Source organism: Prionailurus viverrinus, chromosome D2 (assembly GCF_022837055.1).
Source record: "Prionailurus viverrinus isolate Anna chromosome D2, UM_Priviv_1.0, whole genome shotgun sequence".
Classification (NCBI taxonomy): Eukaryota; Metazoa; Chordata; class Mammalia; order Carnivora; family Felidae; genus Prionailurus; species Prionailurus viverrinus.
Genome location: NC_062571.1, coordinates 8076797 through 8091380, shown reverse-complemented (window position 1 = coordinate 8091380; position 14584 = coordinate 8076797).

Genomic DNA, 14584 nt, shown 5'->3' with positions numbered 1-14584 from the left:
AATCTGAGCATGAGCCAGAAAGGAACATCAGAGAGCTTTTACTGGAACAAATTAATGACTGACTTCTAGAAATTGAGAGCTTCCTTCTGAAGTTAATAGCTTTCCATACATTTGCTGTCCGGTTGAAGACAATCTTCTACCTGCAAACGTTATGTAATTTTAAAGGTTTTTAAACCTAGCGGGAGCTAACGTCTACTCAGTGCTGAGCTCGTGTGGAGAATAGCTCTACATGCCTCATGTATGTTATTTAAATCTCAAAGAAACTCCATGAAGTAGGTTCAATCATCCTCACCTTAACAGTGAAGGAAACCAAGGCTTAGAGAGAGATTTTAGATCTGTCTAAGGTCACAGAGCCAACAGGTGACAGAGGGGGACCAGGAAGGCCGGCCAACTGCCAGTAGCACCCTTACATCTGAGAACCATTCCCGACCCACCTCCCGGTTGTGATTCGTCTTGATCGTACCTACTTAAGGAAGCTTCCCCTGCTCCCGAAGACTCCGTGCCGATTAGGAACCTCCGGACTTCTGCATGTGACATCAGGCTGAAGAATGAGATGTAGTTGCAGTGACAGTTAGAAGCTGGAGAGAGGAGAGACCGGAAGCCCATGGAAATGAGGAAACCCTGCACTAAGGCACCACCCAGGGCGTCTTCCTCACGCCCCAAATGTCATGATTCGCTTGTAGATTGGGAAATAGTGGTCTGCACGATGCCAAATAACCAGTTGGACTGAATCCTTCATGTTTCCACTGAGTGTCTGCCACGGCAGGGAGGGTTCGGCAACAGTTTCAAAGTCTTGCATGAGATGGGGAAGTAGGATGTACTGATCATCCTAATGGCCAAAACCAGGCATAACAAGGCCTACCTTTCCAATGCCGTCGCGTTTCTGTCGGCGTCACGGGAAGCCATGTGTGTAAAAGCACTGATGTCAACCATGCAGCGTGGAGGGATGCGATTGATTGTGGCTAAGTTGTGGCAGTGAGACCATCCAGACTCCAGGCCCTGGACCCCGGGCAGAACCCAGTACTAGCACTGTGCCAGAGGAAACTGACCATCGTGGGTGCTGAACCACAGACCACGCCCCTTTACTTGAAACAAAGGGGAAGCGCACCTCGGTGGCTCAGTCTGTTGAGCGTCTGACTCTTGACTTCTGCTCAGGTCGTGATCTTCTGGTTCGTGAGTTCGAGCTCCATACTGGGCTTGCACTGACATTGCAGAGCCTGCTTGGGATTCTCTCTCTCTCTCCCTCTCTCTCTCTCTGCCCCTCCCCCGTTCACTCTCTCTCTCTAAATACACACATAAAATTTTATAAAATTATAAATAAAAAAAGTAGAAGCAGAGGCCAGAGGAGAAGGAAGGGAATTTAGCTCTACACCCCACCTGGAACAATAGTGGAGGCCATGTGCATCAATTTTCTGTCCCACTCTGTCTTCTGTACACCTGTAGGACCCTAGCAGCCAACGAATCTCTCGGGGACAAGAAGCAGGAAGAAAGCTACCTCCTCCCTGGCACAATCCAGTAATTTCAGTTCTTAGTTTGGACTCATTCTCCAATTATCTCAGAAACAAAGATATTATTTGTGTGTATCCAAACCCTAATATCTGCTCCCCTGGAATGGGAAATTTCATGCCAATCACACGAGTGTAAATTCAAAGATCACACTCAGTTTATTGGAAGAGGTGGAAGGATTATGGACCTTCCAACCTCCTCCCGCCTTTGAGGAAGGACACCCCCCTCCCCCCCTCCCCTGCCTCCCGGTTCTTGATGGCCCAATGGCAGAGCTGTGCGGGCTTGCTGGGAAACGCTCAGGGCTTCTGACTTGAAAAAAGCGCTTCTAACAGAACTTTAGTGGACTCGGGAGAGTTCTAGGAAGCACAATGTTCATACTGTTAATGTTGATTCATGGTCATGGCTCCATGTGGAAATAGCATGGATGGAGTTAAACGTCTCAGGCCTTTACAGGTTGTAGCCCAGCACAAATACAAAATAATAGTGCCTACTCTCTAGAAGTTCAAATTTTCCCTGCCTTTTTTTTTTTTTGTCCATAATTTTAGATGCTATTGGAACTGGAACGTGATCTTGGGCAAAATGTAGATTGAGGGTAACTTTTCTGAAGCTCTGTGGTATTTCTGATATCTTGATCCAAAGATCATATCGCAGTCTGAGCAAATTAAAAAAAAATTACTTTAATGTTTATTTATATATTAAAAAAGTAATGTTTATTTTTTGAGAGAGATATATATAGAGAGAGACAGAAAAAGACAGAGCACAAGTGGAGGAGGGGCAGAGAGAGAGGGAGCCCAGAATCCAAAGCAGGCTCCAGGCTCTGAACTGTCGGCACAGAGCCCAACACGGGGCTCGAATCCACGAACCACGAGATCATGACCTGAGCCAAAGTCGGACGCTTAACCAACTGAGCCATCCAGGTGCCCCATGAGCAATTTTTAAAATGATGGCTGCCGGTTCAAATATCCAGATAGCTAAAAATATGCTGTTGAGCATAGAACATAGGTCCTGGAATCTTGGTGTCTATTTGTGAAAATAATTCTTATTTTCCATCCGATGTTCTCATTCAAAATACATTTGCTATTACGTCACATCTTTTGTTTGTTTGTTTGTTTGCTTGTTTCTCCCCCAAGGCTGGTTTTTCATAATACATAAATTTGTATCAAAGGGGTATAGTTTTCCCCTGAAAACAATTGGAGGTTAAAAATATTAGGTTGTAACTAACAAGATACAAAATAGAAGCTAATGAGAATTTTGGAAAAATAAATGATTTGAAACTTTTGCCCAGGAATAAAAAACTATGCATGGGGCACCTGGGTGGCTCAGTTAAGCCTCTGAATTTTGGTTTCAGCTCAGGTCATGATCTCATGGTTTGTGAATCTGAGCCCCACGTAGGGCTCTGCACTGACAGTGTGGAACCTGCTTGGGATTCTCTTTCTCCCCTCTCTCTGCCCCTACCCCGATTGCTCTCTCTCTCTCTCTCTCTCTCAAACAAAACAAAACAAAACAAAACAAAACAAAACAAAAAAAACTTAAATTTCTTTTCCAAAAGACTTTTCATGAACAGGAACACAGAATTTGTTGTTTGCTCACTGGATAATTTATCTAATTCATTATACATCTTAAAATTCAAATAAGGCTCAATAAAGCTGCACACACACACACAGTGTGATTGATTAGTACACTTTGGCTTTAGGAAAGGCACTTTAAATTACGTGTAGCAGTTTTATTTCTTCACCCAGAAAGCAAAGTGGGCCATGCTCATAACATCTGTAAGATACAATGCTGTTTCTGAGATCGTCTGTGAGACTAAAGCAGGTTGTCGTAAATGCTGCTGTCCGTGAATCTCCATGTCACCTCCACTAGACTACACCCACCTTCACACACCGCATGGTGACAGTAAAGATACAGAAGAGAGAAAAGGCAAATAAAATCTAAAATGCGCAAAGGAAAGACCGCTTCCATTTAAAGAGACATTATTACCAAAAGTGCAGGTCTGGGATGACATCCCCGTCCCCAGAGAGGCAGGATCAGGACTGCGTTCGTGGCAAAGGTCAAAGCTTTGTGAGGATGGAGAGGAGGGGCCATGCCATCTAATAGGAGGAGATTTATAGCATCTGATCCTCCAAGTAGGTTTACCTGCCCAGCTAGCTGCTTACTTAATGTGCAGAACTTATGTATGGTATTCTCTACAGGTCATTTTGTACTTGAATTCCTGTAGGAGGTATGTCCCAGCGGAGGTGCTTTTTTAAACACACACACACACACACACACACACAGCACTTGGCCAAAAAATTCAAGCTGACTCTAGTTTGAGATACAGTCTCATCAGTTTGTGGAGGTGAACGAATGGAATGTGCAGTAAGCGTAACGTTGGTTGTTTTGATACATGGTCCTATTTCTTTTCTGAGTTAGCTTTTTATTGCTTTAAACTGCTGTCGAATCACCTTCAAATCTCCCCAGCACCCCTGAGAATGGGTTGATGGCTTTTAGCATCACAGGATCTTGATTTCATCCCTCCCCTCATCACCATCAGCATCAAACATAGTCTCCGGGCGAGTGAATTAATGAATGGATGGATGAATCTGGAAGTCCAGAGAACATTGCTTAGTTACCCAGGAAAACTAATATTATTGTTATCCATAAAAAGAGTGAACTCTTGATTATTTATTGAATATTTACTTCGCATCAGGCATCTTACCTTGTTACTCTACCAGCCTGGCTGTAAATTCTGCTGGATCTCTTTGCTTTAAAAGCGTATTACAGTATGCTGCAAAGGACATTTTTCTTAATATTATTATATGGTAAATTTCATAAGAGAGCAAGCTCATAGGGAAAGTCAATCTTGCTTTGTTTTTGTACTAAGTTGGAATAATGCCACCATTAGTTATAGATTGCTGCACATACTGACACAGTAAAAAACTGCTACTGATATTCCTTTTTCTGCCTCCAATTTCTCCTTAAATCTACCCATTAGTGCACAGTCTGGTATCTTTCACGCAATCTCTCTTCTCAACCTTATAAATGCAGAATTATTCAAGTTTTTTCCTACGAATAACCAGATTTCTTAGGCCATAATAACCTCTTGTCTCTAAGCCAGCACTTTCCGATAGAAACATGATGCAAACTACACATATCATTTAAAGTTTCTTGGGGCGCCTGGGTGGCTCAGTTGGTTAAGCGGCCGACTTCGGTTCAGGTCATGATCTCACGGTCCGTGGGTTCGAGCCCCGCGTCAGGCTCTGTGCTGAAAGCTCAGAGCCTGGAGCCTGTTTCAGATTCTGTGTCTCCCTCTCTCTGACCCTCCCCCATTCATGCTCTGTCTCTCTCTGTCTCAAAAATAAATAAATGTTAAAAAAAAAAATTTAAAGTTTCTTACAGCCACGTCTCTTAAAGGGTAAGGAAATGGGTGAGATTAAGTTTTATATTATACTTCGTTTAAACTAATAGATCTAAAATATCATCGTGTCAACATGCAATCAATATTATTCACGTGAGACTTTATTTCTTGTTTGTTTTGTTTTGTTTGCACTAAGTCTTTGAAACCTGATGATTCTGAGACACTCACAGCACATCTCCGTTAAGACTAACTGCATTGTAAGTGCTTACTGGCCACATAGTGACTGTGTATTAGAGGCTAAATCTGTCTCCTATCGGTCTTGAAACTTTCCTCCAACTTGAAGGGACTCCCCTTGAAGACGTAACTTTGCATCGTATATTTGACCTTAGTTGAATATCTGCCTATCCAACTACTTACTGTCTGCATCATCAAATTCCTTTCTCAAGTGCTTGGCCTCTGCTCCCCCACTGAGACTTGAGTCTCACTATCCCGCAAAAAGTTTTGCTCACCAATATGCAGCGACAATACTTTATCAAAAGCACAAGGGACACCAGTGTTCTCAAGGTCAGTAAATCTAGAGAGCTTGTGACGTTGACTCTACTCCAACAACAAGCGCCAAACTATTGTTTAAAGTTTTTAAAAAATGATTTCATATTTCCTGGTAAAGAAAATGTCACTGAAATGATTATGGCATCATTTACTTGTTTGTTTATTTATTCTAGTGTTTATTTTTGAGAGAGAGCTCGAGCGAGATGGGGAGGGGCAGAGAGAGAGGGAGACACAGAATCTGAAGCAGGCTCCAGGCTCCGAGCCGTCAGCATGGGCAGCCCCACGCAGGGCTCGAACTCACAAACTGCGAGATCATGACGTGAGCCAAAGTTGGATGCTTAACTGACTAAGCCACCCAGGTGCCCTGATTATACTATTACTTAAATTCATTTACAAGTTCCACAGCTTCCTGGATTTACCTCTTCCAAGAGTGTTGGTTAAACAAACAAGAGTTAGACATGTGTGCAATTAGTACGGATTTTTGGAGAGGTTTTGCTTTGAGATCACACTTTGACTGATTGTCCCTAAAAGATGACTGAGTCCTTAATATGGAACTGAGAAAGTATTTGTCCATGGCTAACCTTGGGGTTCCAAATAGCCATGTAGTAGCCAAAGCTTCCTTATCTCAGCTGCAGCTCTGGAAACTTCTATCTAGATTCCCTGGATCTGTCTAATGCCTTCTCCATGTTGTGGCTATTGTCATCACTTTTTTATTTTATTTTATTTTATTTTATTTTATTTTATTTTATTATCTTATTTTAAAGTTTATTTATTTTGAGAGAAAGAGAGAGAGAGCTCCAGAGAGACAGGGAGGGAGAGAGAGAGAATCCCCAAACAGGATCCGCACTGTTAGTGAAGAGTCTGATGTGGGGCTCAAACTCATGAACCGTGATGTCGTGACCTGAGCCGAAACCAAAAGTCAGACACTCAACTGACTGAGCCATCCATGCGCCCCTACTGTCATCACTTTATTTTTATTTTATTTATTTATTTATTATTTTTTTAAACGTTTATTTATATTTTAGAAAGAGAGAGAGAGAGAGCGTGCATGAGCCAGCAGGGGAGGGCCAGACAAGAATCCGAAGAATCTGAGCTGTCAGCACAGAGCCTGATGCGGGGCTCGAACTCACAAACTGCGAGATCGTGACCTGAGCCAAAGTCAGATACTTAACTGACTGAGCCACCCAGGCACCCCTGTCATTGCTTTAAAACATGCATCTGAGTCTGTTTTTTTTTCTTTAATGTTTATTTATTTATTTTGAGAAAGAGAGACAGTGTGAGTGGGGGAGGGGCAGAGAGTGATGGAGAGAGAGAATCCTAAGCAGGCTCTGCGCTGTCAGCACAGAGCCCCCACACGGGACTCGAACACACAAACCCTGAGATCATGACCTGAGCCCTAACCAAGAGTCCGATGCCTAACCGACTGAGCCCTCAGGGACACCATCTAAGTCTCCCTTAAGCACTCTTGAAATTAACACTCTGCAATGGCTTTGCAGTCACAGTTCTGTAACCGGTCAGGAAAGCCTAGAGCCCAGGCTCTGCACCCCTCTGGCACTCACCTCGTCCCCTCTCTCCCTGGCTCTCTGTGCTTCTTCAACTGTCTCCAGTGAGCCTAGCTCCTGCCACCTGAGCCAGTCCCCTGCCTGGAATGGCCAAAAGACTTTACAGATCTGAGATATACTTTTATTTGCTCAGACAAGACTTCCTTCCCTGTCCACCTTGATGAGGGTGCCCTTCTTGTTGGTGGCTTCACCACAATTATGATTAAAGATTTAAATTCTGTGAGGGGGCAGTTGTTAAAGATCTGCTTTTACTCTTTAGTCTATAAATTTCACTTGGGCACAACAGCCTCTACCTTGTTGCTCTTTGTGGTCTGAATGCCTACTTAGATCACAACAGGCACTCACAGCATTGTAGCATTAAGAGTCAGAGCTCAGTACAGACGAGATTCTGAATTTTAGAAAACTGCTAATTTGGGGGAAATATCTACAAGCTTCAGTTCCTTAATCTATAAAGAAGGGATGATAAAAGTACCACTTTTATAAGACTATCATGAAGATTAAACATACATGTATACTGATTAGACTGTTAGTTACATGTGGAAAAGTCTCCACGTATTTGAAGGATGTGTAGGTGATGATTTTATGTCAAATCGTAAACTTCCTCTGTGGTTTTTTTCCCCCGCACTCCTAGGATCTCCTATGTGTTTTATCACAGGGAAAGAATACACTAGTTTGGCCAAAAAATGGATACGATTCTTGTGACAGCTGTGGTGTCTAATGCAGATTCTAAACACATGTTTTGATTTATGCTTTGTCCCTTGCAAATTTCAGTTATGTGACTCAGCATGTGTAAGTGCAGTCATTTTCTGGGACACTGACAGTATCGAGTCAGGATATGCCAGTCTGCGATGCCATAGTCACCAAAGAGGTGCCTCTCTATGCAGCCTCCTGGCACTGTGCCAGCCACCCTTTCCCATTCTATACCCTCCCCTTTACATATGACAAGAAATTCTTGACAAGTGAGTCTTAGCCAAAATATATTAAATTGCGTGTCTTGAAAGTACCCCTATTCCTATAGGACCTACTCCAGTGCTTGGAGGACAGAGAAGGTACTCCTAACCATTCAGCAACTATTTATTGAGTATTGGTTCTGTGTAAGCACAATGAGACAAATCCACTGTCGTTGGGCAGTTGGGCTCCTGCCCAAGTTCATTTGGAAACCAAATTAATCTCCACATTCTCTGTGCCTTTTACTTTCTGTGAATACCCCCAAGGCTGTCTTTACAACTCACGTCGTTCTCTTCCTCCTCTGGGATATCTTCTCTGTCCTCAGCTTTCTATGATCGTTCCTGTCTTTGAGGTTCAATAACACTGTGCCCCACCATTCATGTGGTGCTTAGGGTCTGTGACGGTACGCCGTCAACCTCCATGTACACGTGATTATATCCACACCGTGGAGGCATACGGAAGTGCTCTTGGGAATTAGAATAACCAGTGAGCTATTTGCCATTTGACCTTGGGTGCCTTAGTTAATTATTTCTGGTGCTGATCTCCTTCATGTGCAAAATGGGCATACTAATATCTGCGTCATAAACTATTATGTGGATAGATGAGATAATGTGTATCTTGTTCAGTACTGTCTTGTCACATAGCAGGGAATCAATAAATATTAATCCTCGTCCCCATGTACACACTCAGTACCTCCCCCCCATAGCACTGGATAGTACGGCGTCAGATAAAATAATAGATATCATTTAATTGACTGTGTGCATAAATGGAGAATAATTGATTGACAAATACGGTTACGCTGGTCATACTGCACCATGAGACAGTACTGGCTCCTGTACTGGACAGCTTTGGGTTCATCCCCCTGCCCCCCAAAATCACTCCACGACCTCAGGAAGTTATTAACTTTTCAAACATTGGGACTTCTTATCTGTAAAACAGAGGAAACGTGGAGTCTATCTTCAGGGCTATGATGAGAATCCAGTGACATAACCATACAGAAAACACTGAGCGTAGTGCTTGGCAAAAAATAAGTAGAGATGATTTCTATTAATGTTACTCACATAAATGTATTCAAGTCTCAGGAGGCCAAGGAAAAGGTTCTTGGGATTAAATATGACTTTACACACGCCATTGAATGTCTTGGTATATGTAATTCCTATGCGAATTAAGAATTCTATTTTTCCATATAGGATATGGGTCATGATTGAAAATATTAAGCCATTATCTGTGCCCAGCACTTTACAAATAATAACATCTGCTAACCCTTTTCTTTGGAACTGGTATTGAGTTAAAGTCTTTCATGGTATCTCACAACTCAGTAACAGAGGTACTTAACAATAGCTCCGTTTTTCAGATGGGCAAAGTGTGGATCAGAGTGATTAGTTAACTTGTCTTTGGACGTAATGATAGCAACAGAGCTAGGAACCAAACGTAAAGACTTCAGGGCCCGTGCTGAAGGGCTGTGCTATACAACTCTACTTCATATACAGCTTTTGTCTTCATGACAGCATATGGGTTAGTCAAGAATGAGTGTCTCCATGTTGTAAAAAAAAAAAAAAAGAAAAGAAAAGAAAAGAAAAAGAAATTGCTAGAATCGACGATAAATGACTTCCCCAGGATCACGTAGTTAATCAGTAGTGGTGCTGGCTCTGCACTTCTGTTGACTTATGCTACCATGAACATTCTCTCCCCAGCAATTCCACGTTACTGCTCGGTCAATAAGAGAAGGGGTAATTATACCTATGAAAGCCCTTTAAAATTTATTTCATTTTATTATTTTAAGTTTATTTAGTTGATTTATTTATAATCAATATTAAGTTGATTTATTTATAATCAATATTAAGTTGATTTTGAGAGAGAGAGCTCAGGGGAGGGGCAGAGACCGAGGGAGAGAAAGAGAAGCCCCACGCGGGGCTTGAACTCGAGTGCCATGAGATCACGGACCTGAGCCGAAATCAGGAGTCGGATGCTTAATTGACTGAGCCCCCCAGGCGCCCCATTAGTTTATTTTATTTTTACTGTTGAAGTTCGGTTGGCATACGATGGTCTATTCGTTTCAGAGGCACAACATGCTGATTAGATAATCCTGCGCATTGTTCAGTGTTCACCGCAGTAGGTGAGTTGCAGCCGGCTCCACAAGATGGCGCCGGGACGATGGACCCCCCCCAAAGGTGTGAAACCGGTCAGCCTCATGAAAGAAAGCTCAGGTGCAGACAAAGGAAAGTCCTCTCCTTACAGGGGATGGCAGCTTCTCAAAATTTCCCATTCTACTAAATACAGACGGAACAGTGTTTTGTTGAGGCTTGGGTAACTCAGTGTGGCGGGGCAGGGCTTCGCTGACGGGAATTAGATTGCGTAGGGCCAAGTGGATTGGGTAGGGCCAAGAGGATGCTACCGCAAGGGGCTGTGGCTGTGGAACAAGCTGCCAACACACCTGTCAACAGATTTGTCAGACAAATACCAACGAGGCTGGCAAACCTGGCCCTCCTCTCTGCCAGTCTGGTTTTGACTCAGAACTCGGGGAGCCTGTTTTACATACACACCTACGTGCCTGCTCAGTCCTGACATGGTCCGGGTCACCCCCTGCCCCCCCCCACCCCCCCTTGCTGGTTCGGCCGCTCCCTCTCTGCACTTCTGGACGCATAGATTTTTGCTTTAGTTTCTCTGCTTACTTTAAATCTGTACACAATTCTGGCCTTGCCCCCTGTACAAAGCCCCGAGAATCCCCTGACATCAGGGGAAGTCTGAAGGGAGTCTGAAGGGAGTCTGAAGTCTCCCTGACCGGGCAATCTCTTTGAGGCTTCCTCATCTGTATCTCTAGGGAGATAACACAAGGAAGTGTGAAGAGTTGGATTTTGGATTCAGATGACTCTGGGCTCAAGACCCAGATTTGCTCCTAATTCTTCGATATTTGGCCTGAGCCAGCGTGCACGTCTTCGGAGGCTCTTTAAAATAGGGTAAGCATAGCACCTTTATCCCAGAGATGTGGGCAGGGATAAACGGCTTGGGCCATGCCTTTGATAAATGCCCCAGAAGTTAGTAAGTGCTCAATGATGTTATTACTACCCTCGTTGGCTTGAGATTCCCCGGCATATTTGAAATTCCATATGAATCACAGGATGAGGACCATGTTTTCCTGTTTCATGGCCTATCTCCTGCCTCTAACACAGAAGAGGTGCAGGGTACATTTTTGTAAATGAATGCCTTGTAACTTGAAGGGCGTCGTTCGAAAACCTCTTTGGCAAGGATCTCAAAGACACTCCTAGAAGAGTCTAGTCCTCTGAGTTCCCAAGTCCTTGCACAAAGTAGGCTTGAGGTGGAACTGAAAAGTTCCAGGTTAAAAGTGTCTCCCCTCTGGAAGCTACCAGTGTTTGGATTCCCGAGCATGTAATACCAAATCAAACTAAAAATATTAAGTTCACATGATTTATGAGAGTGATAGTGACGTATCTTGAGGCTTCTACCAAAAACAAATTATGAATTAAAAAAGAATGCTTGTAACTAAAGCACCGAGGACCAGAAAATCCAACCTGATTAGGAAATGCAACGTTGTGATTTAATTTTAATAGAATTCCATTCAGCTTAAGGCAAACAGTGTGGGCAGATCCTGTCGAGGAGAATGAAGATGTGTGTAGGTGTAGAGCCCTTATTTGAATGAAAGGTATGCATTTGGATTAGGGAAGCAGAAGCAGATGTGGCTGGAAAAGCAAGGTATGGGAAACTCCGAGCTATAGCTAGGGAAGTCAGGATTCGGTGGAATAAAATAAAAAGCAGTAGAGACACGGTAAGTTCTGGTGCAGCGGTATTTCACGGTGAAAACACCCTTGGAGGGAGGAATAGGGAAGATGAGTCAGTGGGAAAACTTGTACTTGAAGATGTTAAGGAGGAAGCAATAAAGCTTTTGCAGAGAAAAGCTGATGCAGTCGGTTAAGCGTCTGACTCTTGATTTTAGCCCAGGTCATGATCCCATGCTTTGTGAAATTGAGCCCTTCATGGGGGTCTGTGCTGACAGAGGGACTCTGTCTCTCCCTCTCTCTCTCTCTGCCCTACCCTGAGCTCGCAAGCTCTCTCTCTCTCTCTCTCTCTTCCCCCCGCAAAAAAAATAAACTTGAAAAAAAAGAAATACTACATTGGATCGGCGTTTTGGAAATACAGTTCTAATCCTAGTTTAGGATTAGACTAACTCATAGATATGCCACTTCAGCTCTGTGTGTGTGTAACACTCACAGCGGAAAGCAGAGGGCTGGATTCCATTAGTTTCCTGCAACATACGAATCCTAAGAGACGATTTTAGATAAAACATGGAGCAACTTTAAAATTTTTAATAGTTGTGGTTTTTCTTAATGACCTTGTTTATGTCGGGTTACACTGGCTGTGCATTGGCAGAATGATACGATCTTTAAAAGGAATCTTGACTTTTGCTTCCAGCCACAGGAGAATCGCCGCGTCTGGAATTACCATTCTGCCACAAAAAACCGGAACACTGGAACCCAAGTCAGAACAGTTTTGAGACACTGGACATCGGGCCGCACAGGACTGTTATCACTGAAGGGAAGGACACAGATGAGGTATTCTCTATGCAAACCTTGCTCTTCTGCCTTCTGACCATTTCTAGATCACAGCAAAGGTAGAGGAACTCCAAGAAAGCTCAGTGGGGGTGGGGTAAAGCCACGGATGCCAGGGAGGCCACTGTGGTTGGAGAAGAACATGGGCCAGGTGCTTTGGGATCTGCACGCCCTGGGTTCTGCTCACACAGACCCTCATCCCTGGAGCTTCCTGGAAAACCACTTCCCAGGTGAGGAGGTGACACTCATCAAGAAGATGTATGACCACCTGACTCCCCTCCACAGCCTGCCTGGGGCCCCAGGCCGTCTGCATGGGTATCTCTTTGGAAGGCTCACTCTGATGCCCAAGTAGGACAGTCCAGAGCCCGGTAGCCTTTGAGGGGCCCCTCTGATGCCCCCTGGTGCTGGGGCTTCTGCCTGAGCCCCTCCCTGCAGCCACTGGGCAGATTTTTCACCACCCTGGAGCCCTCTCCCAAGATATGGACCCAATGGAAACAGTAACGCCTTTGGCAACGACAACAACAATAACAACAACAAAGGAAAGAAAGAAAGAAAGAAAGAAAGAAAGAAAGAAAGAAAGAAGGGAAGGGAAGGAAAGGAAAAGAAAAGAAAGGAGAAGACAAAAAACTCAGGGGTCTAGCTGACTAGTGGAGGCAGAGACTGGAATTCAGGGAGAAGAACAATAAAACCTGTGAGTCAGAACACCAGAGAAAGAAGTGGAAGCCAGAGAAAGAGCTTCTGAAATAGGGGATGGCATCTCACGGAGCTCTGGCTGAATAATAATGTGCCCATGCTAAAGGCAGAATCCCACAAGAGTGGACAGAGTAAAACTTTCAGAGAAGGAACAAGTGCCAGGAAACTATAAGCAAAACAGCTTTTAGAGTGCACACAGTACCCGTAGGGATTCATTGAAATTCTCGCCGGCCAGCCTGAGAGACCTTTCAGAACACCGCGGGGGTTGGAGGGGGTGGGACGGGAATTCAGTAGAGACTTCAGAAAATAGATGTGTCAGTGGCAGGGCAGAATTTCCTTAGAGGAGAGATCGCTGTAGACTGGCCCTTAGGTGATGAAAAACAAAAACAAGCGTGTCTCGAAATAATCAGACTTAGCTGCAAACAAACTGACTGCCAAAAAATTCCTAACGCCGTCTAAAGGAATAGAAGTTAGCACTCAGTGCCTGGCAATCCAATAGCCTGGCATCCAATAGCAAATGATTCAGCATGCAATAAGGCAGGAAAATATAACCCACAGCCAGGAGAGAATCATTCCATAAAACAAACTTATAAAAGGAAAGATAATTGCGTGAACAGAAAGTATGTTGAAATAAGTCCTGAATGATGCTTACTGTGTTCAAGGATTTAAAGGAAAACATAAAAAGGGGTGCCTGGGTGGCTCAGTCGGTCGAGTGTCTGACTTCGGCTCAGGTCATGATCTCAGAGTTCATGAGTTTGAACCCCCCGTAGGGCTCTGTGCTGACAGCTCGGAGCCTGGAGCCTGCTTCCCATTCTGTGTCTCCCTCTCTCTCTGCTCCTCCCCTGCTCATGCTCCGTCTCTCTCTCCCTCTAAAAAAATAAATAAACATTAAAATAAAGAGAAAGACATAAAATAAAGAAAGGAAAAACAGAAGATATAAAAGAGACCCAAATGGGATATCTACAGATGGAGAATAATAGTCTCCAAAATAGACAACGCACCAGCCAGGATTATGGCAGACTAGACACTGTGTAAGAGAGAATTTGTGGGTATGAGGACACCCACAGACACTATTTGAAATGAAGCACACAGAGGGAGGACGCTGGGGAAAAAGCACAGCTTCACTGACTTGTGGGTCAACAGCAGGTGTCTAACATACAAATTAGACACCCAGAGTTAAGTGAAGGTACCAACGATACTCGGACAAATGATGAACAAAACGTTTCTAAATTTGATGAAAACTGTAAATCTGCAGATCCACGAAGCCAGTTGAATTCCAAGCAGAATACACAACAAAACCACCTCAGAGTTCAATGAACTCAAATTGCTAGCACTCCATTGGTAAAAAGAAAATCTTAAAGCAGACAAAGAGGAAAAAAAGACAGTCCAAAGACACGAATATAAGAAATCACAGACTTATCAGC